General features: G+C 43.1%; 1 protein-coding gene and 1 long non-coding RNA gene across 27 annotated transcripts in view; both read left to right on the top strand.

Moving 5' to 3' along the window:
* The window catches only part of SUPT3H (SPT3 homolog, SAGA and STAGA complex component), a 340,265-nt gene that overhangs the window by 67,924 nt on the left and 248,046 nt on the right, over positions 1-24,295 (top strand). The gene's annotated exons all lie outside the window — the stretch shown is intronic.
* Positions 73-24,295, top strand: LOC140708467 (uncharacterized). Its single transcript, XR_012088672.2, has 4 exons — positions 73-1,297; positions 17,135-17,303; positions 20,711-20,851; positions 23,827-24,295. It is a non-coding gene; the product is annotated as an uncharacterized LOC140708467 (long non-coding RNA).

The following is a 24,295-nucleotide window of genomic DNA, read 5'->3' as shown; positions in this document are numbered from 1 at the left end:
TGCATCTTGCCAAAATATATGGGTAGGACCACACACACTCTTTAAAATAGACATTGTAAGCTTATTTTTAGGCAGTATGGTTTTTGAGAGTTTTTTTTAATGTTACATGCCAGTTTCACTGCTGCATATAGATTTTTTCCTTTATTTAAGTAATTGCAATTGCAGATTTTTATCTGCATTTGTAAATCTACCTCAGAGCATATACTCAAGGGAGAAATACAAACTAATTCTCTTAAAGCCTCAGTACAGATTCAGGTTGAAATATTGAAGCCAAATGTTCGTGTTATCCAAACTATTGTGTCAGGGGTTTAATATTCCAGCCCTTCTTGCAAAGGTGTAGTTAAGCAATACACATTTATGTGTTCCAGAAGGTTCTGATACATCAGGAAGGATGATTTAGAACATGAGATGGACTTAATAAGAGTAAAAGAAATCAATTTAAAATGTTTAAATGATAGACATCAGAGTCTACACAGAAGCTACATTTGTAGTGTAAATATTTGGCATTATTTTAGGATATTCCAGCTGACAGACAGTTCCTATGAGCATTCCTTGTAATAGATGTTGGGGAGCAGCAAGTTAAAATACATGTGTATCACTATTCCACATGGCCCCTGTTTATTTCACCAAACAAAGGAGCTCACACTACGTGCCCCTCAGCTGCCATCAGTTGATTTCATCAACAATGCCTATTATTAATGATAGATGTCCAGGCCATATGTCATTTTAAAAGAACCAAATAGAAATTTTTTATTGGTACAGGTGTTGATAGAACAAGCAATGTTAAACAAACATTCTCCTTTATCCCTCTCAACCACCACTCTCCCGCCGAAAGTCCAAATCTCTCTATCTCAAAATCTTATCTATGGCTATCTAAACTCCTCCTCCTGCTGCTGAGTCTCTTATACCTTGTGACTCCGCCCCTCCAGCACTCCCATTGGTCTGTGCAAATAGCATATGAATATACATAACCTATGAGCATTCCTTGTAATAGGTGTTGGGTGGCAGCAACTTAAAATACATGTGTTCCTGTGTTTTACTTTTTACACACACTTTTAGTATAGGTTTGAGATGTGGTATTATGATTTGTTTAGTGTATAGAGAACTTAATTTTCAGTATGCAGCTAAAGACTTTTGACTTCTTTTGTGTTTCTGAAATGATGACAGCATTTACACAGATCAGATGAAGAATTGTCCTGCAGCATCCTGCGATCAGATAACCTGCAAGGATGCTGTTGGAAAGACCATAAAGTAAGGTAGAACAACCGGGGATTTGTCCCAAGGCCCAAATCTAGTGGTGAGTCTACTGATAAATATCAGGAAAATGAATGACAGATACTTCCTCTTTATTCACTTTCCTTTCCCCCTCAAAGTATAAAATTCTTAGGCAAAATTCAAAGAAAGAACAAAACAAAATAACAAAAACATGTGTCGTCTTCAAGACTAACTGTTATGTTTAGATGTACATGGACATGTGCATTTCATCAGACTTAAAGAATGAAATGGAATGAAATATTGATGAAATATCATTTTCACATTCTAAATGTTCAATAGTTGCATGCAGTAATTAGGCCTATGTTTGCTTTACGGTTCCATTGTAAAAATTCCTCAAGAAGACAGAAAATAAATACCAGGTCTGAGTAGAGATGGGGGGAGAGCCTTGTTTTTCTTTTCTTTTTCTTTTTTCTTTTTTTCTTTTCTTTTCTTTCTTTCTGTTTTTTTGAAGATGCAGTTCAACCTCAAGAGGGGGAAAAAGAATGAAAGAAGTTAACAGAGGAATCACATTTGTTAATGTACGGAATATAGACAGTTTTCACCTTAGAGCTTTGTGATGAGAGATGGGCTTCATAATTGTAAAAAAAATATAAATGTTACATTTGGTAATGACTTAAGAAAGCTAGATGTATGAGGGTTTCCATCATGCATATAAATTTTATTTCATCTGTTTCCCTCTGTATTCTTGTAATGATAATGTTCTAAAATAATGACTTTCATATCTTCCACAGCCTGGTAGATGGAAATAGTTGGAGAGAGGTTTCTGTGTACTGTATTGCGGTTTCTGATGTCAGATTTGTGGCTATTGATCCTTTTCCTGTCCTGTGTAGTCCCATGTAGGGCCAACAATACCGCTCTGCATCTAAATTGGAGCAGGGTCTGGTTTATTATGCTTAATTGAGTTACTGATAAACAACTTTCAAATATCCCAGCTGTCTATAAGCATTTGAAAGGGTGTGTTTGTGGTTGTAATGTCAAACTAAAACTAGAACTGGGGAGCCCTAGGTTGAATTCCCCACTCACTGTGCGACTTTGGACTAGTCGGTTACTTTTAGCACAGCTCCCTTAGGGGGATCATTGGTCTGTGTTCTTGTCTAGTTAACCTAAATGCATTGGTAGATCACCCAATTTTATCTGTGGAACTAGCGATTATAGGCTTTACACTCCCAAAGGAAAGAATGAGACACTGTTGCATATACAGACAAGCATTGTACCAACAGCTTTTTGCATTGTTCACCTCTGCAGACTCACAAAAAAGAAAACTCCAAACATATGCAAAGTGATATTTCATAGAATCATAGAGTTGGAAGGGTCCTATAAGTCCATTGAGTCCAATCCCTTGCACAACGCAGGAATCCAAATCAAAGTATATCTGGCAGATGACTGATTTTCTCTCGAATGCCTCCCATGTTTGAATGCTCATTGCCTTCTAAGGTAGTTGGTTCCATAGTCATACTGCTCTGATATTTAGAAAGTTTTTCCTTGAAGTAGAAGAGAGCTGTGTGGACCACTAAAATCATGCAGTCTAGTAGCTTTTGTGGATCAGGACCAACTTCATTGGTGTAAGCATGATAAAATGGGCCCTGATCCACAAAAGCTAGCAGATTGTATTAATTACTTAGGACTCTATAAACATATTACCTACATTGAGGTTTTTCCTGATATATTCAACCAAAATCTAGCTTCTTCAACTTGAGCCCATCATTATGTGTCCTGTATTCTGGGATGATTTGAAATAGATACTGCCCCTCCTCTGTATGACAGTCTTTCAAGTATTTAAAGAGTGCTATCATACTTCCCCTCAATCTTCTTTTCTCTAGGCTAGATATTTTTTCAGTTTTTCCTCACAGGAGTTGGTTGCCAGTCATTTGATCATTCCTGTTGCCCTTCTCTGAACTTGTTCCAATTTGTTGGCATCCATCTTAAAGTGCAGTGTTCAAAACTGGACACAGAACTCAACATGAGGCCTAATAAGTGCCAAGTACAGGGGAATTAATACTTCATGTGATTTGAAGATTATACTTCTATTAATGCAGCATAAAATAGCATTTACCTTTTTTACAGCCGCATCATACTATTGGTATATGTTCAGCTTGTGCTCTACAACAATTTCAAGATCCTTTTCACATATACTATTACTGAGCCTCCAGGCAAATGTGAAGCACAAGTATCCTATACAGTGGTACCTCGCAAGACGATGAGCCCGCAAAATGACAAATCCGCATGACAACAAGGTTTTGCGACCGCCATTGCGTTTTGCAAAACAGTGTTTCCTATGGGGGAATTTCGCTATACGACATTTCCGTCGGTGCTTCCAAAGACGCTTTTTTCCCCAGGACCGATGCTTAGCAAGAGGATGATTCTAACAGCTGATCGACAGCTCAGCAAAATGGCATCCCTAGGGTATTTTTGGCACCGATGCTTTGGAAGACAGTGATTTAAAATGGCTTACCTATGGGCGATCTGTGCAGAATGATGACTATTTTCCCCATTGGAACGCATTAAACGGGTTTCAATGCATTCCAATGGGGAAACGCTTTTTGCAAGATGATGATTTCGCTAAACAGCGATTTCAATGGAACACATTATCATCGTCTTGTGGGGCACCACTGTATCTTGGTATTCTACATTTATTTACCACCCCCAGGTGTAGAACTTTGCATTTATCTCTGTCAGATTTCATTCAATTGTTTTCAGCCCAGTGCTCAAGCTGATCTAGATAATTTTTGAGTTTTGTTTCTATCTTCACTCAAATATCTTCACTGTGGATATTGTCTGACTGGGCACCTCACCCTTGGTTCCACAACTTTCTATTCCCTTGCCCGCCTTCAGTGCTTCCCTGGACTGGACCCCATCCCTTCTGGACCCCTTACGTGATTTTTCGACAGTTCACCACCAGCCACCACCAACCATCTTAGTTTTGTCCCACACCGTACCCTGCATCCCTCTATGCTGAGCAACTCCACAATTCTTGGCCAGGGTCTTTTGCTGCATCTGTCGTTCCAGGGCCAGATGCTATTGCTCTTGGCCCTGCAGGCTTCAACCTCTTTGGCAATGGCTGTGATTGTTCCCAGCCAGTCCTGTGGCTTTTGAGAGAGTTTGCTCCATCAGTGGTCTCTGTCTGCTCCCACACTGAAGATTCCTCAGTTGGCCTCAATGCCCACAGGCACCCCAGTGAGTCATGTACTCCCTTGAGCTCAGAGCAACCTGACTCCTCCAGACCCTTCGGTTCTGAGGCATCATTGCAAACATTGGCTTCTCCACTCTGCTTCACCTACCCGTAGAAGGATGTCCACTAGTCTAGCCCCTGGACTTGTCTGTCCTCAGATCCAAAGAGGACAGCTTGTCCCAGACATCAATGCCAATCAGCTTATCTTCTCCATTATGTTGACATGGGTGTCAGTGCCAACTGCAAACACCAAACAGCCTCAACTTCAACCCAACGGACACCTCCTTTGCCTTCTGTAGCTGCCACCTCTCACAATCCTCATCTAGTGGACCTTGATCCTAGGTGCTCTGAGTCCTTCTTTGATTCGATTTCTGATTCTGATATTCCCTTAGGCCTGTATGACCCCCGGATCCAAGGTGGGAATCCCCAACTGCCCCCCTTGTCTGAGGACATGAGGAAGTACTCTGACCTGTTATGATGCCTAGTTAAATTTTTAAACCTGGAAGCACACCAACCTCCTACGCAACACTCTGATAATCTCTATAATCAGTTCTCTGATTTGGATGCACCATCCACATTGTGATGATCCCTTACCTGCTCAGCATAGCAGAGGACTCTTGGAAAAGATCGTCAGGTTGCCCACCCACCTCCCCAGAAGTCAAGCACTTCTACTGGATTCATGACAAAGGTGAAATATTCCCACTCAAGCACCCCCACCCCAACTCCATTATAGTTGAGGCTCCCCGGACTAAATCTAAAGAACATCAGGCCCCTGTTCCTCAGGATAAGGAAGGGTGCAAACTTGACAACTTTGGCAGATGTCTTTATTCCACTTTATCTTTTTCAGTGAGTATCACAAACCATCAGAGTTCTGTGGGCGCATATAAATGATTCCTCTGGAACAAGGTACAGCCCCCGCCTGCAAATCTTATCTGAGGACAGCTGAAATGCCATTACAGCGGTATATGAGGAGGCCATAGCTGTTGCTGCAGAGCAAATGAGTCAGCTTGCCATGCTACAAATTGCTTAGCTAAAGCAGTAGCTACAGTTGTGTCTATTAGATGCCATGCCTGGTTGTACTCGGCTGGCATTGTGGATTTTGTTCGTACAGTGGTTCCTCGCATGATGACGACCCCACTGTACGACGAATCCACAGGATGGTGACTTTTTTGCGATCGCAAAATGATGTTTCCTATGGGGTTTTTTTGCTGGACGTCGATTAGGTCCTCGCTTCACGAACCGTTTGTTCACAAGACGACGATCTTTACAGCTGATCGTCAGGTTCCTAAAATGGCTGCCCTGCATTTTCCAGACCCATGCTTCTCAGGACAGCCATTTTAACAGCTGATTGGTGCTCTCAAAATGGCTTCCCTATGGAGGATCTTCGCTGGACAATGAGGTAATTTCCCCATTGGAACACATTAAATGAGTTTCAATGCATTCCAATGGGGAAAGGCTTTTCTCATGACAACGATTTTGCTTAACAGCTATTTTCCTGGAATGGATTATCGTCGTCATGCGGGGCACCACTGTACAAGGATTTAAGACCTCTGCTTTGACAGCGAGGGCATCTTCTATACTAAAACAGATGAAATTATGGACAACCTCCAAAAGAAATGCAGTGCCAGCACAGTTATTACCATTATTACCAGCACAGTTACTGCCAGTCCTGGAGGCAATCTGTGTCTGTATCCTCCTCTAAAATGTCTCAAGAGCACCAAAGGTCTTTTCCTTTTTCATCAACTTACTACTATTCTCAAAAGTCTAGGCACCAAAAATACAGGTGGGCCCCAACTTCATAATGCTGGGAACAGAAGACCAATCATAATCTTTGACCCTCCTTGGTGGACCCACCTACTTCAATATCCAGACCTATCCCCACTGTTAGCACCCTTTCTCCCAGCTTGGTGCAACATCACCACCAGCCATTGGGTCTTAACTGTTATTTAGTTGGGATACACTATTGAGTTTCATTCTACCCTTCCAGTGGGAAATTTCCATTCTAACCCTGTTTCACCTGTTCTCTCTGAAGAGGTCCAAGCCTTTTTGTCCAAGGATGCCATTCAACCAGTCCATCCCTTGCTTTACCAGAATGGCTGGTAATTCCTGTTATTTCAGGGTCCCAAAGAAGGATGTTGGCCTCAGACTGATCCTCGAGTTCCATGGGGTAAACAGATACATCACTTCCAGGAAGATCTGGATGATAACTTTAGAAACTATCATTCCCATACTTGGTTGCAGAGATTGGTTTGCGGTTATCAATCTTCAGGATGTGTACTCCCACATCTCCATCAGGCTAGACCACTGCCTTTTTCTATGGTTTGTGGTTGGTTCAATGATCTACGAACACAATGCTCTTCCCTTGGGCCTCTTCACAGCTTCCGGGGTCTTTACGAAATGTATGGTCCCTGTGGCAGTGTAGTTACAAACACAGGGAATAATGGTTTTTCCATATATAGATGACTGGGTAGTGGTAGCCAAATCAAGATCCCAACTCAAACCACCTTCAGCCTGTTGGAGGACGTGGGCCTGCGGGTAAATCTCAGCAAATCTATTCTCAACCGTTGTTGAGTTATCCATTACATGGGAGCAATCCAGCATCACCAGGGCATATGCCCCCCTTCCCCCGGACTGCTGCTCCCATCTTGTGCTTCTGGTGAACTGTTTCACTCCCAGGTCCCTGATTTCGCCTCATACAGGCTAGAGACTCCTGGCTTCTATTACTACTGTTATATCTCATGCCAGACTCAAAATGCACTCCCTCCTGGCTTGGTTCCTAACTCTTTTTGACCCACTCCAGGACCACACCTGAAAATGTCTCCTCATCACATTAGAGCTCCGCTGGTGGTCCAGTCCAGTGCGTCTTACCCTGGGCAGGCCTTTCTACTCCCTCATACCTACCATTCAAATTGGGACAGGTGTCCGTCCTCATGGTTAGGGGGCACACTGCCTCAATCACCACATAAATAGTGCTTGGAGACCTCAAGAATCTATCCTTATAAACGAGCTAGAGCTGCTAGCAGTTTTCAGTGTTCAGGGCCTTCCAACCACTCCTCTCTGGCAATGTAGTACAGGTGGTCAAGGATAATACAACCACCATGTACTACATAAACAAGCAGGCACACACACACTCCCTTCACCTTTTTCTTCTGACAGTGCACTTCTGGGAGTGGTGCATGGAGTAGCATGTGTTTCCCATCGCTATCCATTAAGAGGGACAAGAAAACACCTTGGCAGATGACCTCAGCAGGATCTCCTCTCAATCCTATGAATGGCAGCTGGATTAGAATACCGTCTTCTGCCTCTGCACTCAGTGTGGCACACCTCAAATGGACCTCTTTGTCACCAACCAGATCTACAACTGTGTAAAGTTTTACTTCAGAGCAGGCTGGGGCAGCGGATCAGAAGGGTACAATTTCATGTACTACTGGGGGTGTTTGCCTCCTCTACCTGTTTTCCCCTCTCCCCCCAATAGACATGTTCATAACAAAATTGTGCTAGGAGAAGGCCGGCACCATTCTCGTAATAGTGTGGCAGACCAGACAAGCCTGGTTTGCCCCCACCCTAGCTACAGATGCCCTCATCACTTATCTGTGTGCCGAAAATCCCAAACCTGTTGACTCAAGACAGGGGCAGTTCTCCACCTAGACCTGCCACTTCTCAACTTGATAGGTTTGAGAATTTCTATCTTCTACAGTCCCTCTAATCAGGGCTCATCAGAAAACCTTCTGCCCTTTGTTCCTACAATTACAAATGGCTTCTTCTTCTTCGTGGTCTCTGAATGCACACAAATGGGTTAAATTTGCACCTGCACAGGACTCCTCAGAACTTTCTAGAGCTTTAAGTCATGTGTTTAGTAGGACATTCCCTCATGGAGTGCATGCTCTGCCTATCCAAAGAGTCCCTCAGTTCCGTTTAGCTGCCACTGAGGTTAGACTCCTTACAACGCTAGAGTGACTTTTTTTGCGTTTGTAACTTTTTCCTATAACATCTCTTCGAGGTATCTTCTACAACTTCTATAACTTTGGATATTTCCTGTGAGTTTCCCCCTACGTCCTTCTTCTCTCCTGCCCTTTTACGTCTCCTCCGGGCCTGTTTAAATGGTGCATTTCATGTGCCAACAAGATCTCCCTCTCGGACGGCTACAATTGCCACCTTTTTTGCCTGGGCCAGCAACATCAGACCCAGGCGTGACTGGAGTGTAAGAGCCTGACCAGGCCTGCATTTAAACTTCATCTTCAGTGCCTTCTGTCATTCCTGTGGGAGAAATCCTTGAAACCATTGGACCACAAAGTTCATACAGTTACGAAACCTACCTCAGCTAGTCCAGAGACTATGGATCCTACTCTAGTCCCATCTGCCCCATCTCTTAAGTCAAAATTGGCTTCTGAGTCATCTCTGAAGTCCACATCAAGCTCGAAGACACCCTCAGCACCAGCTCGAGAACCTTCGTCGCCTAAACATAAGAAACAACCAGATCAATCTAAATAAAAGAAGACTAAATGTTTTACTAAAAAGAATCATCATACAGAGTTGGTCTTTCATCCTTTGACTCTACCATCTCGGATACTCGAAGAGTCTCCTAGAGATTCTTCTATCTTTGGCTCATTATCGGAGGTTGATTACGTGCTTCTACTACCTCCCAGCCAGGCTCCGTCTCCTCTTCTGAGCCTTTCGCCCTCAATCTCATCTCGCTCCCTTCCTTCACAAATGGACTCTCGTCACCAATGACACATGTTACTAGCCATCATCCGTTTTGGATACCTTCTTGAATTCATACAACCTCCACCTACAGGTTGGATAAAATCCACCACCTACTCACCTCAAAGGTTTCACTATTTCTTCAGAAAGAGGCTATCCGGAGAGTTCCCATACACGAACCAACATACCAGTTTCTACTCTCAGTACTTCACAGTACCCAAATGAGATGGAGGCCTTTGCCCTATATTAGACTTGTGAGATCTCAACACTTACATTCAGTGAAAGCTTTTTTGGATGGTTTCTCTCGATACTGTCACCCCTCCCCTTTGCTTGGGTGACTGGTTCGTTGTAATAGATCTGCAGGATGCTTATTTCTACATCTCAGTCCATCCACGCCTTCGCAGATACTTCTGCTGTATGTTCATGAACTCCATATTCCAGTTCTGCTCTCTCTGCTTCAGACCTTCTACTGCTCCAAGGACTTTCACAAAATTCCTTGTACCAGTAGCCACATACCTATGGCTTCATGACATCACCGTCTTTTCCTACATAGAGGACTGGCTAGTAGTTGCATACTCTTATCACAAGGCCAAACAAGATACCCAGTTTACCCTCTGTACCCTGGCGGATTGAGGGCTCAACATAAATTTCAACAAATCACATCTCGAACCCTCCCAAACTATGGACTACATTGGTGCCCACCTAGACTACCGCCATCAGAGTGTTCCTTCCTCACGAGAGGATAGTCAAACTAAAACAAGCCATACTCCCATTTTGACCTCTGGCATCTCTCTCAGCCCACCAGGTTCAATGCCTTCCTGGCATCTCTCTCAGCCCACCAGGTTCAATGCCTTGTCAGTTGTACAACATGCCATGCTCAAGATGGGTTCCTTCCAGGCATGGTATCTGTCTCTCTTCAACCCAGTAACAGACTACCCCTCTGAAACCTTGAAAGTGACACAAGAACTCATGAGTCAATTTACCTGGTAGACTTCCATTCCCAATCTCACCGTCGGACACCCCTTCTATCCTCTTCAGCTTACTATCCAAGTGATGACAGACACCAGTCCTACCGGATGGGGCGCTCGCTGCAACAACCACAAGGTTCATGCCCTATGAGCAAAACCAGAACAGACATTACACATAAGCCACCTAGAATTGCTTGTCATCATCAAGACTTTCTGTGCTTTTTGATCTCTCCTTCTGGGGAGGGGAGTTCAGGTGGCCACAGACAACATGACTACCCTATATTATATCAACAAACAAGGAAGGACACACTCACTCTTCCTACTCTACCTAGCAGTACAGCTCTGGGAATGGTGCTGTGCCCAACACGTCTTCCCTAAAGCACTCCATGTCGCCACCGAGGACAACAATGTAGCAGTCCAAGTGGTTGCTAGACCCTGCTACCTTCCTTCAACTTTGTCGTTGTTGGGGAAACCCCACCTTGGATGTTTTTGCCTCAGACCACATGAAATGTGCCCGATATTGCTCCAGAGTGGAAAGGGGCAGACACTCTCTGGGAGATGCGTACATGACACACTGGGGAATGGATGTGTTATACCTGTTCCCCCCATCCCCCAATCCAATGGATAGTTATCCGCTTGCATCAACAAGGGACAAATGCCATTCTCATAGCCCCTTGGTGGCCACGTCAGCCATGGTTCACTCCACTGAAAACAATGTTGTCCGCTTTTCTCTGCTTCCCAATGTACCCCCACCTCCTAACCCAGGACAATGGCATGATCTGTCACCTGGACCTTGACTCTCTCCACCTCACAGCCTGGCGAATTCTCCCTCAATAACAGCTGTACTCACCAGAGCCTGGAAGCCATTTACAACTTTGTTTGCCTATGCTTTATCCAAAGGTCTGGCTACCAAACTAGTCACTCTAGACACTCTCCTTGCCTTCCTCCTGCATCTCTTTAACCAAGGTCTTTCGCATTCTACCTTGAAGGTATACACTGCTGCTATTTTGGCACAGCAGCCCACCGGTTCGGAGGCATCGCTACTCTTTTTTCATCCATCTTTAAAGAGATTCCTCAGGGGCCTTCAGAACATGCGACCCACTCCAAAACCACCACTTGTCCAATGGTCCCTTCAACTCACATTACATTATTTAACTTGTCCACCTTTCGAACCACTTGCAATTATGCACTACACATTCCTCCCTCTCAAAACTTTTTTTTTTGTTCACCATTACATCTGCTCGGTGAGCTAGCAAATTGGCAGCTCTCAGAGCTGATCCTCCTTATCTGCGGTTTCACCATGATAAGGTCACTCATCTCAATCAACCCATTATCCTTCTTACATTTTTCTTTTCGCTTTCATCAGATCTCGAGTGCATGCTACATACTTTGGACATCAGGCGTTCCTTGGCCTTTTATATTTCTTGTACAAAAGATTTCCAAAAATCCCCCTGTGTTTTCTTCTGTTATCAGGGACCACGAAAAGGCTGTCAGGCATCATCCAAGAGTCTTTCTTGATGGACCATCCAGACCATTACTCCGGCATATTAGCTGGTGAGGAAGCCCCCTCCAGATCTCCTTAGAGCTCACTCTACCAGACTATTGCTACTTGGACGGCCATGCTTCACAGAGTTGCTATTTCTAGCATACGTCGGGCTGCTACTTGGTCCAGGTCCTCGACATTAATCTCTCACTGCAAACTTGACACCAGGGCTAAAAAGGACTCAAGCTGTGGTCAGTCTGTCCTGATGTCGTTGTTGATGTGATGTCCCACCTGCCGGTAAGTCAGCTTGCTAGTCACCCATTTGTGTGTGTTCACAGAGACCACAAAGAAGAAAGAGAGGTTACTTACCTGTAACCATGGTTCTTCGAGTGGTCCTCTGTGAATCCACACATCTCGCCTGCCCTTCCCTCTGTCCATCATGTTTTGTCTCCATTTTTTTCTCTTTATAGCAGCAGACTTCTTTAGGAACTGAGGGACTCTTTGGATGGGTGGAGCATGCGCTCCATGAGGGAGCGTTCTACTAAACACATGACTTAAAGCTCTAGAATATTCCGGAAATCTGCGCAGGTGCAGATTTAACCCATTTGTGTGGATTCACAGGGGACCACTCGAAGAATCCTGGTTACAGGTAAGTAACCTCTCTGTTTCTAGCACTTTGCTAATTCTATAAGGCAGCCATTGTTTCACCCCTCTTTATGTATGGTTCTCAGTTTTCTACTTCATCTGAAGAGGCAGAGACTCTCTTTTGCCTCCCTCAACATTTATCTTTCTGCAGTTGTCTTGAAAAAACCGGAAGGTTCAGAAGCTGAGAAGCATCCAAAGCTGAAGCTCTTCATCAAGCGCTTAAAACATACTTATCCAGATGTTTGTCCTCCTCCACCTCAGTGGTCCCTGCAACTAGTTATTAACCAATTAGCAAAGCATCCCTTTGAATCTTTTGTGACAACTGATTTACACTTACATTAAAGACTGCCTTCATCACAGCCGTTGCTTTGATTCGTACAGTGAGTGAATTCTGTGCATTCCATCACAATGTTCCATACCAACAATTTTACAGAAGATAAAGTTATTGCTTATCCAAATGTTTCGTTCCTACCTAAGTTAGTGACTCAGTTCCATTTGAATCAGCTTATTATTCCTCCTACCTTTTTCCACCTCCAACTTCTGATCTAGAGAGCCATCTTCACTCCTTGGATGTTAAAAGGGCTTTTGCACATTATATGACTCGGACACACCAGTTTTTTGTCTGCTACAGTCCCCCTAATCAGGGCTCATCAATTTCTGCCCAGTGTTTCTCCTGCTGGATTGTCTCAGCCATAACTATGTACTGTGTATTGCAGAACTGGGGCCTAACAGGGAAAATGATTGGCACAATGGAGTTCTGAATCTGGAGTGCATTGGTAGATACAGTACTGGTACTGTGGCCATGTTGGTTCCCGTCCTGTCCATTCTCTCATAAAAAGAAGGATTCTTTATCCTGGCAAGTTAGGTTGGGTCCATGGTTCCAACTTTTTCCAGTTGCGGCTCCTTTGACTTACTGGCTACAGCTCTCCAACAGGATACTATGAGTGAGGGGGGAGACGGTAGGGGGAAACGTAGTCTGAATACTACTTCCATTTTTCTCTCTGAATATAATTTATAATTATAGAATACAGTATAACAAAGTACTACTCAGGCTGGGCTTTCCTCCCCCATTCCCCCTCCCCAAAGTGTTGTATTGGGGAGCTGCAACCTGTGTGGCCAGTAAAGGAGCCCCATGAGGCAGGGGGAGGGGATGGCTGAAGGGAAGGAGCAGCGAGGAAAAGAAAGGGAGAAGGATGGCAGGAGAATGAATGGAAAGGAGGGGAATGGAGGTGGTTTGCTCCACAGGGGGAGGTGGGTGGGTGGGTGGAAGCTAGCAGGATGTGGCTTTGGGGAGGAAGGTGGGCTTCCAGGAGAAAGGAAACAAAAGGATTGAAATGGAGATCTGATGAGGGAAGGGAGAGAGAGAGAGAAAGAGAGAGAGAGAAAGAGAAAGAGAGGATGGCACAAGAAGAGAATGGAAAATAGAAATAATGAAAGGAGGGAAGGAGCCACATGACTGGCTGGGAGGGATGTGTCATGGCAGTGGCTTGCAGAGAAGGTGGAGGACTGAATGAATAGAGGAATGAAAGGAAGGCAAGAGGGAGGGAGGGAAGTTTGGGCAGAAGGATGGGCAGAGAAGCAGCTGCGGAGTTGGGTTGGTGGTGGTGGTGGGAGAAAGACAGCTGGAGGGAGCCCTTGGAGAAGAACCAGGCCACACACATCCTGTCTCACCCTTCCTTGGAGAGCAGCATGGCCAGGTCAGGGCTTCCTCTGCTCTGCCTCGAGCAGGCGCAGCAGCAGCAGCAGCAATGAAGGCCTGGACAGGGGTGGCATCGGAACTAACAGCGGCAGCAGAAGTGTGGGAGGCTGCAGCAGTGATGGCAAGGGGGGCAGTGAGAGCAGAGAGCCGGAGCCGCAGACAAGCAGGAGAGCCGTCTTGCCACCACTGCGTTCCCAGTAGCACCTGGAAGGGTTTGGGAGGATTGGAAAGGGAGAGGATGGCAAATGGGAGGGGCGATGTAAAGCCAAAGGGAGAGGTGATGAGCACCAGCTCAGTCTCCCCCCCCTCCCCAACCAACTTCTATGTCTCTGTGGTGCACCTGTGGAGGTTTGACAGTGCCCCAGGGTGCTGCCGCACACCTTTTGGGAACCACTGGGCTACATAATGTCCCAATTCTTAGCATTCTGTGTGGATAATATTGGATATTAATTGGGTGCTTATAACGTAGAATGGTAATTTTATTTGTGAATATTCCATGTGTTGCTTCCAATCCACAGACAAACTTGGAGCCTAGTGTCATCCCTGTGCCATTGACATCCAACCAGTTCCACATCAGTGGTGAAGCAAGAACTAGCTACTCTGTATGATATTATACCATGTTATGTTTGCCAAGGGCATAGTGTATGTTTGTATCTACAGGTTCTGGGCATTTTGGAACTTGAGTGAAGTTGGAGAACTCTGAATGCATCATTCTAAATGGAAGGGCTTTTGCTGTTGTTATTTGATATGGGATACATGTTTCTCTGTCATGTATGATAAATACACAGTTATGTAACATACAGATACCACTTTTGATGTGAGCTGGAGCAAAGAATAGTGTTGACTCAGTTGTTAAAAAGTGAGGGAAGGAAGTGAAAAGCTGGCCTATTCTTTTCTTGAACAAAAAGCTTGATTAGGCAATGGAATGAAGAAGTGGAGAAGGTGGACTGCTAAATGAGCCCCAGAGAAATAAATAACATTCCACAATTTAGGATTGGGCACAGGCTGTATTTAGTGAAAGTATGGATGAAGACACAAGTTGCCCCATCAGATCTTAGGAGTTGGGAAGGATAGCCACTTTAGAATAGCGGTCCCCAACATTTTTCGGTTTGTGGACTGGCTGGAGGGGTGGGCTCCATGCAGGAGGGCGGGGGCACCCCTGTGCTCTCAGGTGGGCATGTCACGCTCGCGGGGGGGGGTGTTGCGCTCGTGGGTAGGTGTGTCATGCAAGCGCAACACAACCTCCGCACATGTATGCGAGCGCAATACACCCCCTGTGAGCGCAATACGCCCCCCGCAAGTACATCACACCCAGCGGGCGGGGGGCAGAGATCTATCTCCGCAGCCCAGTCCTGGAAAGCCCATGGACTGGCACCAGGCCGCAGACCAGGGGTTGGGGGCCCCTACTTTAGAAAAACCAAGCCCCAAGTTTCTGAAGGCTTTAAAGGTAATCTCCAGTACAGTGGTGCCCCGCAAGACGGGCGCTCCGTTTAACGACGAAACCGCTTGACGTCAATGTTTTTGCGATCACAAAAGCAATTGCAAAACGATGTTCCCTATGGGGGAATTTCGCTTTCCGATGATCGGTTCCCTGCTTCGGGACCGATTCTCGCAAAGCGATGATTTTTTAACAGCTGATCGGCAGTTTCAAAATGGCCGCCGGGTAAACAAAATGGCCACCCACTGTTTTCTGGGACGGATTCCTCCCTGCACAGGCAGCGAAAGTGGCCGCGCTATGGAGGATCTTCGCTGGACGGTGAGTTTCCAGCCCATAGGAACGCTTTAACCAGGTTTTAATGTGTTTCTATGGGCTTTTTAAAATCACTTTACGACGTTTTCGTTCTACAGCGATTTCGCTGGAACAAATTAATGCGAGGCACCACTGTACCTTGAACTGTGCCCCAATGTTTATAGCTAACCAGTGCAACATTTGTAAATTGGGTGTATTATTTCTCCATAGCATGGCATCAAGCGTCCTTCCTTGCTGGCTTGTTGTGACCAGTTGAAGTTTCTAGAGGCTTTTAAAGGACAACTGCCATGTCATAGATCATATGTACATGTTCCCTTCTATACATGACTAAGGCATATGGCATTCATTCTCTATTCAGAAATAAGAAAGTAAATTTTAATTAGAAGTAGTGTTGTTCATTTTCAGCATTTTGTGTTAATACTGTAGTAGAATGTATTTGGGTATGTTTTAAAAGTTGTTTTCAGCATCTAATGGGACAATATGTAATTTCTTGTTCTTTTGCTGATTTATGTGATATTTTACTTATTAAAGAAAGTTAAATATTACTTTGTTACATTGTGGTACCCAATTTTGTTTAGGGTGGTTTGCTGTAATTCTGTAGCAGTATTGTTTACAGCTCAGTTTCAAGAAAAATGATACCAGACTTTTGAAAAATGAAACACTTGTAAAAATTTGTGGCATATCTACAAGTTAAACATGTATTGATGAAAGAGCTATGAAGAATACCTAATTTGGATTCACTTCAGACAAATTATAAAAAATCATTGAGGGTTTGGGGTTGTGGGCAAGAGAGAGAGAAAGGGCTGGTAGTTTACCATTCTGCTGTAATTTTTCCCCTCCTCTTTTCAGTCTACAAAACTTTGGCAATTGACTTCTGTTTATAAATCATACTTTTTCTGGCATTTGTGGAAGATGAGATTCTACATGCTTGTATATATAAATGCAATTGTTTGTTTTTTCAACTGTCTTAGTATACTTTTATACCTGAAATGTCAGTATTAATTCTGTTAAATGAATAGACAAAATTGCAGTCCTCCATTATAGTTCTGATTTCAAAGAATGCTTCATTGCACCCCAGTGTGTTGTTGTGAATGTGGGCTGTAATCTGGTAGTTCATAGAGTGAACTGTATCAGGTTTATAGGTCTATGCCACCTCCGATAGCAGGAGTGAAAATAAATGCCCTGCTTCCAAAAAAAGAAGTTTTTTTTAAAAAAGTAGCCTCTGAAAGGAGAAGGCTTTAACTTAGCCTTCTTGACATCCTGCTTCTCCTCTGTGTATGGATACTTCTCTTATGTGGAAAAATCCCAGCCTGCAGCTGCACCTAAAGGAGTATAGTCAAGAAGAAGACTTATCTTTGCTGACTTTATGATCCTAATAAGTGATTTGTGGCTGTTCATTTCTGGCACAGCTGTTTTTCTTCCTCTTAATGTTCTTTTACTTCAGATGCCTTATGTATCAGATGCAACAAATTTAGCCACCAAGAATGAGGTGAAAGCAGGCGGAGTTCACACCCCAACATTTGCTAAAGGATTTTTTTGAGTCCATGGTTGTGGCTGCTTGATTGCACCTACTCTGCATAGATTTTGCATTTGATGCTGATCCTTACTACTTGGTAAGTACTGTAATAGTAATAAGTAGCCAAGTTGCTAAGATTTAAAAGAGCTCACTTTGGACTGATTTCATTATCCTTGGTGGCTCTAACAGTCAGTGTGGTGGAGTGGATAGAATGTCAAACAAGGACTCTGAAGATTTGGGTTTGAGTTTCTGATTATGGAAACTCCCTGCAAATAGGGTTTAAAATGGTAAACCATTCATTGAAAATCTTAGATACTTTGAAAACACTGTTAGGATTCCAAAAGTTGGAAATGACTTGACAGCTCATAACAGTGCAACGACAGAGACTCTTTTAACAATTTAGAATTGTCTAAAATAAAAGTATGTTGTGTATTTTTTTTTTAAAAAAAAAGATTGTTCTGTTTTCTAATTTAGATAAAGGGCCACATCCTCCTTACCATGATGAAATTACAAAAAAGACTTTACATTTCCTATTTTTTTCCAGTCACCAAAACAGGAATACTCAAAGTACTCTTAAAGATCACCCAGCTTCCATATTATAAAAGGGCTCTTTGTAATTGTTGTTACAAATCTACTTTTCTGCTGTGCATTCATTTTACTTTATTGCCCTATGAGAGACAGTGCTTTGAAAAGTACTTAGAAATCTTTCTGAAAACAAGACATTTCAATTGAGATGAACATTTTGTCATTAAGATTAACAGTTGTGACTCTTTGAGCTACTGTTAGTGGTTTCTGGAAGCTAATTTGTCAGCCTGCTGGCACGCTGAGCTCATTTGCCAGAATAAGTTGATGTCATCCCCCCAACAGTCCTTCTGCCCAAAAGTTAATATTCCTTTTACTGCAGTTACAGACCAGTGTCAAAGACATTGAAAGATATGTTTGTGAAACATATAACAATTTAAATAGCATCAGCTGAAACATAAAGCTCTAGAAACATAAAGTTCCCTAGAAACAACCTTCCTACATCAAATGGTTGTCTCCCTGTTTTCACAAAAATTTGGCCAAAACAAGGGATCCTTTATAGAATTCTGTCCAGCAACATTTATCATAAGATTGGATTGCCTTGCTTGGTAAAATGACTAAAGGAGAAATCATTCACTCCCAATCTCCAGGATAAAAGGGCAAGGCAAGATAGTAAATTTCCCTTTGTAATCTCTGTGACTCACACACATGGGTCGTGCTCCTGCACAGAGCCACACCTGGAATCTTCTATGCTTCAGTAGCTTTTAGTAGGAACCGGCTGCCATTATTTCACAGTGCTAGCCTAGACTGCCCCAGTTTAAGCCCCTGAACTGTATTTTGTCAGCTGCCAGAGCAACAATGATAAAAACACTCTGTCAGAAACCTGTCTTAACTACGTTAGCTAACTTATAGCAACCTTAATAGGGCTTTTCAAGATAAGTGACATATTTAAGGAATGGTTTTGCCAGAGTTTCCATGGCTAAGTGGGGATTCAAAGGCCTCCTGATTCCTAGGCCATCACTCTATCCTAGTTTCCCCAAACTTTTTCAAGTCGTGACCCATTTTTATAATAGCTAAGTAACCTGCAACTCCTCTGTCACATTTCCACAAAAAGGCATTTTAATAGGGTAAAGAAAACACATTAAAATAGATTTTTTTCAGAACACAACTATACACTAATATATTACTATTGACGTAGTAATACATAATTATAGGAGTGCTAAAAATCTGCCTCTACCAGATAACATTTGAGAAGGGGAAAAAAGGTCAGTAGATTTGGTGTTTTATTTACTTTTTTGGGTGTGGAAATGATCCTCCACGTCTCCTCCCCCTAACAAACCCTCTCAGTGAAGAGCCCCCTCCCCCTCGATTTCAAATAAACACATCCCCCAGGGGTCATCCCCTATGCCCCACTCCCCAGGTCTCCTCACTTTATTGCTACTCTTGCCTTTCTCCTCCATGACTCAGGCAAGGTCCAGAGGCATCTCCCTGCTCAGGTCTCTCTTCTCCCTTCACTGCACTGCCATCGCCACACCTGAAAGAGTGGGAGACTCAGGTGGAGTGAATGGTGCCATTGCAAATTTTAAGTCCTGCTGCCATCTTGGGTGTCAGCATTCTGAGTGTGCCCTGTGAGCCCGCCTCATTCAAGGCTCTTTGAGAAGGGCTAATGCTTTGGTCTGAAGGGGTGACATCAATCTTTCAGATGTGGACTTGAAGGAGCAGAGAGAAGTGAGCAAGAGTGGCTCTTTCAGAGGGAGTAGGAATGATGTACATACATAAAATGAAAACCCACCAAAGCAGTACATAACTAAAAATGAGGTTCCCTGCAATTCCAGTTCAGATTAAAATTGTCTATCTGTGAGTCAAGAGGATTAAAATAAAACAGCATTGTGTATACTGAATATAATATAATATAGTATAGTATAGTATAGTATAGTATAGTATAGTATTAGTATAAATATAATGTAAAACTATATACTAAAAATAACTGAAGTGACCCCGCCCCAAAAAAACCCATGCTCTATCCACTGCACCACACCTGATATCTGCTAGCTAAGTAGTACATTTTTATTTCCTCCTCCCAATATTCATCAGTCTTCTAATTCCTTAGTCTTCTAGCTGTGTCCTTTTACTGGGGTTTTCATGCTCTTTTTACGGTTTCTAAGCCACTCTTTCAGAAATTTAAAGGCTGGTAGAAAAATTCGCCCTTGCAGACACTCAGCCATAGCACCCCCTCCGTGTGTGGAGAGGCCTGTTTCTCACAATCCCATTCTAACGTGTACAGGATTTACAGAGCAAGGTCTTAGATTTAGGTAGTCTAAACTTTTTCTTTGGGGAAGTCTTTTAAAGTGTATGAGGGGGGCTACCTTCGTTTGGCCCATGCATGCTATCTCTGTCCATATCTGGAAGAAACCGTCTTTTTTGCAAGCTTTTACCTCCGTCCTGAATCCTGCTTTACCATCACCAACATCTGCAATTGTTATCTTGTACCTCTAGGAGGTCATTGCCACCTATACTGAGAAGAAGTTAGAACTGCCTCCAGGCCTCATGCCCCAGTACAGGACAAGGAGGTGTCAAAGAAGAAGGCCAGGCATTTGACATTTGACAAGCCTTCCAAACTTCCTCTCACAACATCTCCTTTCAGCTTTGACTTCAGCTCGGGGCATGGCTACCGTGTTTCCCCGAAAATAAGACAGGATCTTACATTAATTTTTGCTCCAAAAAACACATTAGGGCTTATTTTCAGGTTTTTTTTTTCATGTACAACAATCTACATTTATTCAAATACAGTCATGTCATCATCTTCTTCTGGTTGCTGCACAATAGTGGAGGGCGAGGTTTTACTTAACTGAGGCTTATTTTGGGGGTAGGGCTTATATTTCAAGCATGCTGAAAAATACTAGGGCTTATTTTCAGGGGAAGTCTTCTTTTCAGGGAAACAGGGTACTCTTCTGTTTCTCCCTCTGGTTTCTATTGTTCAAGGATTCCACAAGCCCTTTCAGATTCAGCTACTGTCAGCCCCTCAATATTCCATCTCTCAACCGTGATCCTGCTGCTGATCCATTGATACAGACTTCACTGCTTGATATTGCTGATGATGTCTCACAACACTTCTCAGATGAGGTAGTGTGCGTTTCCTTAGTTTTACTCTTCATTCTTTCCTACCAATTTCCCATGTACAGCGTTTCTCTGTTTACTGTATTTTTCACTTCCTAAATTGTTTTCCTATGCCGAATATGGATGAAAAAACACTCACTAACATTCCTCATTCTCCAGGCTATCTCAGTTTGGTGAGACACCTTGAGGCAGAATTTTAAAGCCCTACAAGGTTCATCTCCAACTGAGAGCAAGACAAAGAGTTCTTCCCTCACCTCCAAAACTCTGTAGTTTCATGAAATGCCTCTATGGTCTGTTCTCACACTCAGCAGGCTGACTGATGCTTAAGAAAAACATCAGTAGCCTATCTAGTACTTCAGATTATTAAAGCAGCAATCAACCTAATTTGGAGCAAGATTACTATATGCTGATGAAATGGCACTTCTGTCTTTTGCTGAGGTTGAGCTTAGAAGAATGTTGGCTAGACAAGCTGATTACTGTGAAAGGGAGAAGCTGAGGATTAAGTATGATAGGACAAAATTTGTGTTTGGTAACAGTAGAGGCAAACACAAGTGGGCAATCAATACGTGGCAAATGTAACCATGCCCCCTTTTAAAACTGTACTTGGATATCTCATTCTGAGAATCTCCCTTGTGGAACATATTTTTAATGCAATATGCCCAGTTGGCTGTGAAGGTAATTTTTTTAAAAGCTTTGTTTCTGATAATTACTAGTTAATAGCCCCTGTATTTAAAATACTTTAGGGCAAAATAAGAACACAGCTTATGTATAGGGGTGTAGTCTGGATATGGATTGAGAAATTGTTCACCCAGTTGGAAATAGTCCAGAACAGCTTCTTAGTAAAATGTTTCCCTCAGGGCATTCCTGCAGCATGTCAAAGGATGGAAGCAGACCTGCCTTCAAGTTCTGTAAGAGTATACTCTTGACACTGTTGACATATTTTAAGAAGCTTGATAGCCTCTTGGATACCAAAATCCTATTACTACTGGGAAGGAAATCAGTGGGCAAATGTGTTGTCCTTGTCCTGGCTGGATACTTTAGCCAAGGTTGGGAGTTCAGTTCCCCCCACTGTGCCTCCCAGAAGAGTCACTTTGTCCAGCCTTGGGCAAGCTGCATGGCCCTAGGATGCTCCCAGAAGAAAGGAAGGGTAAACCACTTCTGAGTACTCTTTACCTAGAAAACCCTGAAAAAGGTCATCATAAGTCAAAATTCTCATTAGGGTACCTCCCCCCCCCAGTTAAAGAAACTTAGGTTTACCGTATGGTACCTCGTTAGTCTTACTAGTACACCTTCACACAAAAGTCATTGGCCATCTAGTGCTTTCAAACCATGCTGTCTGCATACATTGAGCTTAGACTCTGCAAAGTTCTTGTAAAACAGCACCTTTGCTGCCATTCCATGGTCCCACGATAAGCAAATATATGCATGGCTGACCTAGAACAATGCTAAGGAACAAATTAGCAAAGCATGATATATAAGCAGAAGTAACCTACTGCAAGACAGATCCAGAAGAGAAAATGACACTAGTAGTTGTCACTTTCAGTCCCCAACTGAGACCACTCACACAGATCTTAAATGCAATGGCCTAGGGAGCATTTAGAAACATCACTCTTCCAAGGCCTTTATGGCAGATCTATACTTGCTTACAGACAGCCCCCCCAAAACTTAAACAATTAAGAAAAACACAAGACTGACACTGACATGAAGACCAAACCCTGCCACAGAACAAGATGCCAACTCTGCCTCCACATCTGTTCTGGCAACACAATTACAGGACCTAACAATGTTACACAGAATGTAAAGGGCACCTTCACTTGTCCCTTAGCTAATGTGATCCATGCTATTTTTCCCCCACCATTGCCCCTGTGCACTCCACATAAGACAAACAGGGCAGTTTCCACACAAAAGAATCAATGGGCATAAATCAGACATCAGAAACCATAGTACACAGAAACTTGTCTCAAACCACTTCGATCTACCAAGACACTCTTCACAAGATATGAGAGTTTCTCTTCTGGAAAAGAAACTACACAACAACAGCTGAGGGAAACAGCGGAGATATAGTTTATACACCTGATGGGCATGCATATATATGGATTGACTGCCAGTCAAGGTTTCTGAAGTCATTACCATATGTAATAATTATGCTAGTATCTATGGTAATTTTCCTTCACATCTACCTGACCCATCTCAAAAGTAAAAACTGTTAATACAGTCGTGCCCCGCTTAACGATTACCCCGTATAACGGTGAATCCGCTTCACAACAATGTTTTAATGGGTTTTTTCACTTTGCGACGATCGGTTCCCTGCTTCGGGAACGGATTCTTTGCATTACGACGATCGAAACAGCTGATCGTTGGGTTTTCAAAATGGCCGCCAGCTGCTCAAAATGGCTCCCGGCTGTTTTTAGGAGGCATTTTTCGCTTAACAGGCACCCGAAAATGTCCGCCATATGGGGGATCTTCACTGGACGACCAGGTATTCAGCTCATTGGAATGCATTGAACGGTTTTCAGTGCATTTCAATGGGCTTTTTTATTTTGCTTGACAACGTTTTCACTCTACAGCGATTTCGCTGGAACGAATTAATGTCGTCAAGTGAGGCACCACTGTACTCTCTGTACTAACACATTATTTTTCCACTGTCTCCTTTAACTATATTGTTCCTTACAGTTGGTCTTTAAGGTACCACACAGAGACACGTTTCTCCCTTGTTTTGCTCTTGCCTTGTTTTCCATCTCTTGTGGGGATGTTTATAAAACCAGACTTCAAAAGAACTGAACACCAGACATAGGTTATAAATTATTGCATGTGTGAATTGCAGTCATATACCACTGTATCTTAAAGCCAGGAATGAATGCTTTACTGTGTGAACTCTGTATTTTATTTCATATGTCTGAAGAAGTGGACGCCCACAAAAGCTCATGACAGTATGAGTCTTTAAGGTACCACAGAGTTTTTATCTCTTTTTTTCCCTTTAGGTTTTGCTTGCACAGATTAACACAGCATCTCTTCTAAAGCTACAACCTTTGCTGCTGTGACCAGGGAAAAGTGAGAAACTTAGAATTATGTCCAGTGTTATTCCTTTTACAAAACCATAAAAGAAAGAACTTTGGGACAGTGTAATGGCAATTTCACAGGATCAGAAGTGGAACAGCTTAATTACTGGCTGGCAAATACACTGCCTTATGTTAGCTACAAAATGGCCATTTTTTACTTTGTCATCTCTTAAAATTATGCTATTATATCTGCTAAGGCTGTTAGATATCTGGCCAAATGGTAGTGCCAAGGTTCCCTGTGGCATTTTGTCTTTTCCATCATGACTACAGTTATTTTGTATTTTCCATTTTATATTTTCATTTATAGTATTTGTATTCATCTTACTGTATGTTTCACTTTTAACTCATTATGACTTGCAGTTCCAGAAATAAACTTATTTACACATCTTTA

This window comes from Pogona vitticeps, chromosome 1, assembly GCF_051106095.1.
Source record: "Pogona vitticeps strain Pit_001003342236 chromosome 1, PviZW2.1, whole genome shotgun sequence".
Lineage (NCBI taxonomy): Eukaryota > Metazoa > Chordata > Lepidosauria > Squamata > Agamidae > Pogona > Pogona vitticeps.
The sequence above is the reverse complement of the archived record's forward strand: the minus strand, read 5'-3'. Positions and strand labels throughout refer to the sequence as shown.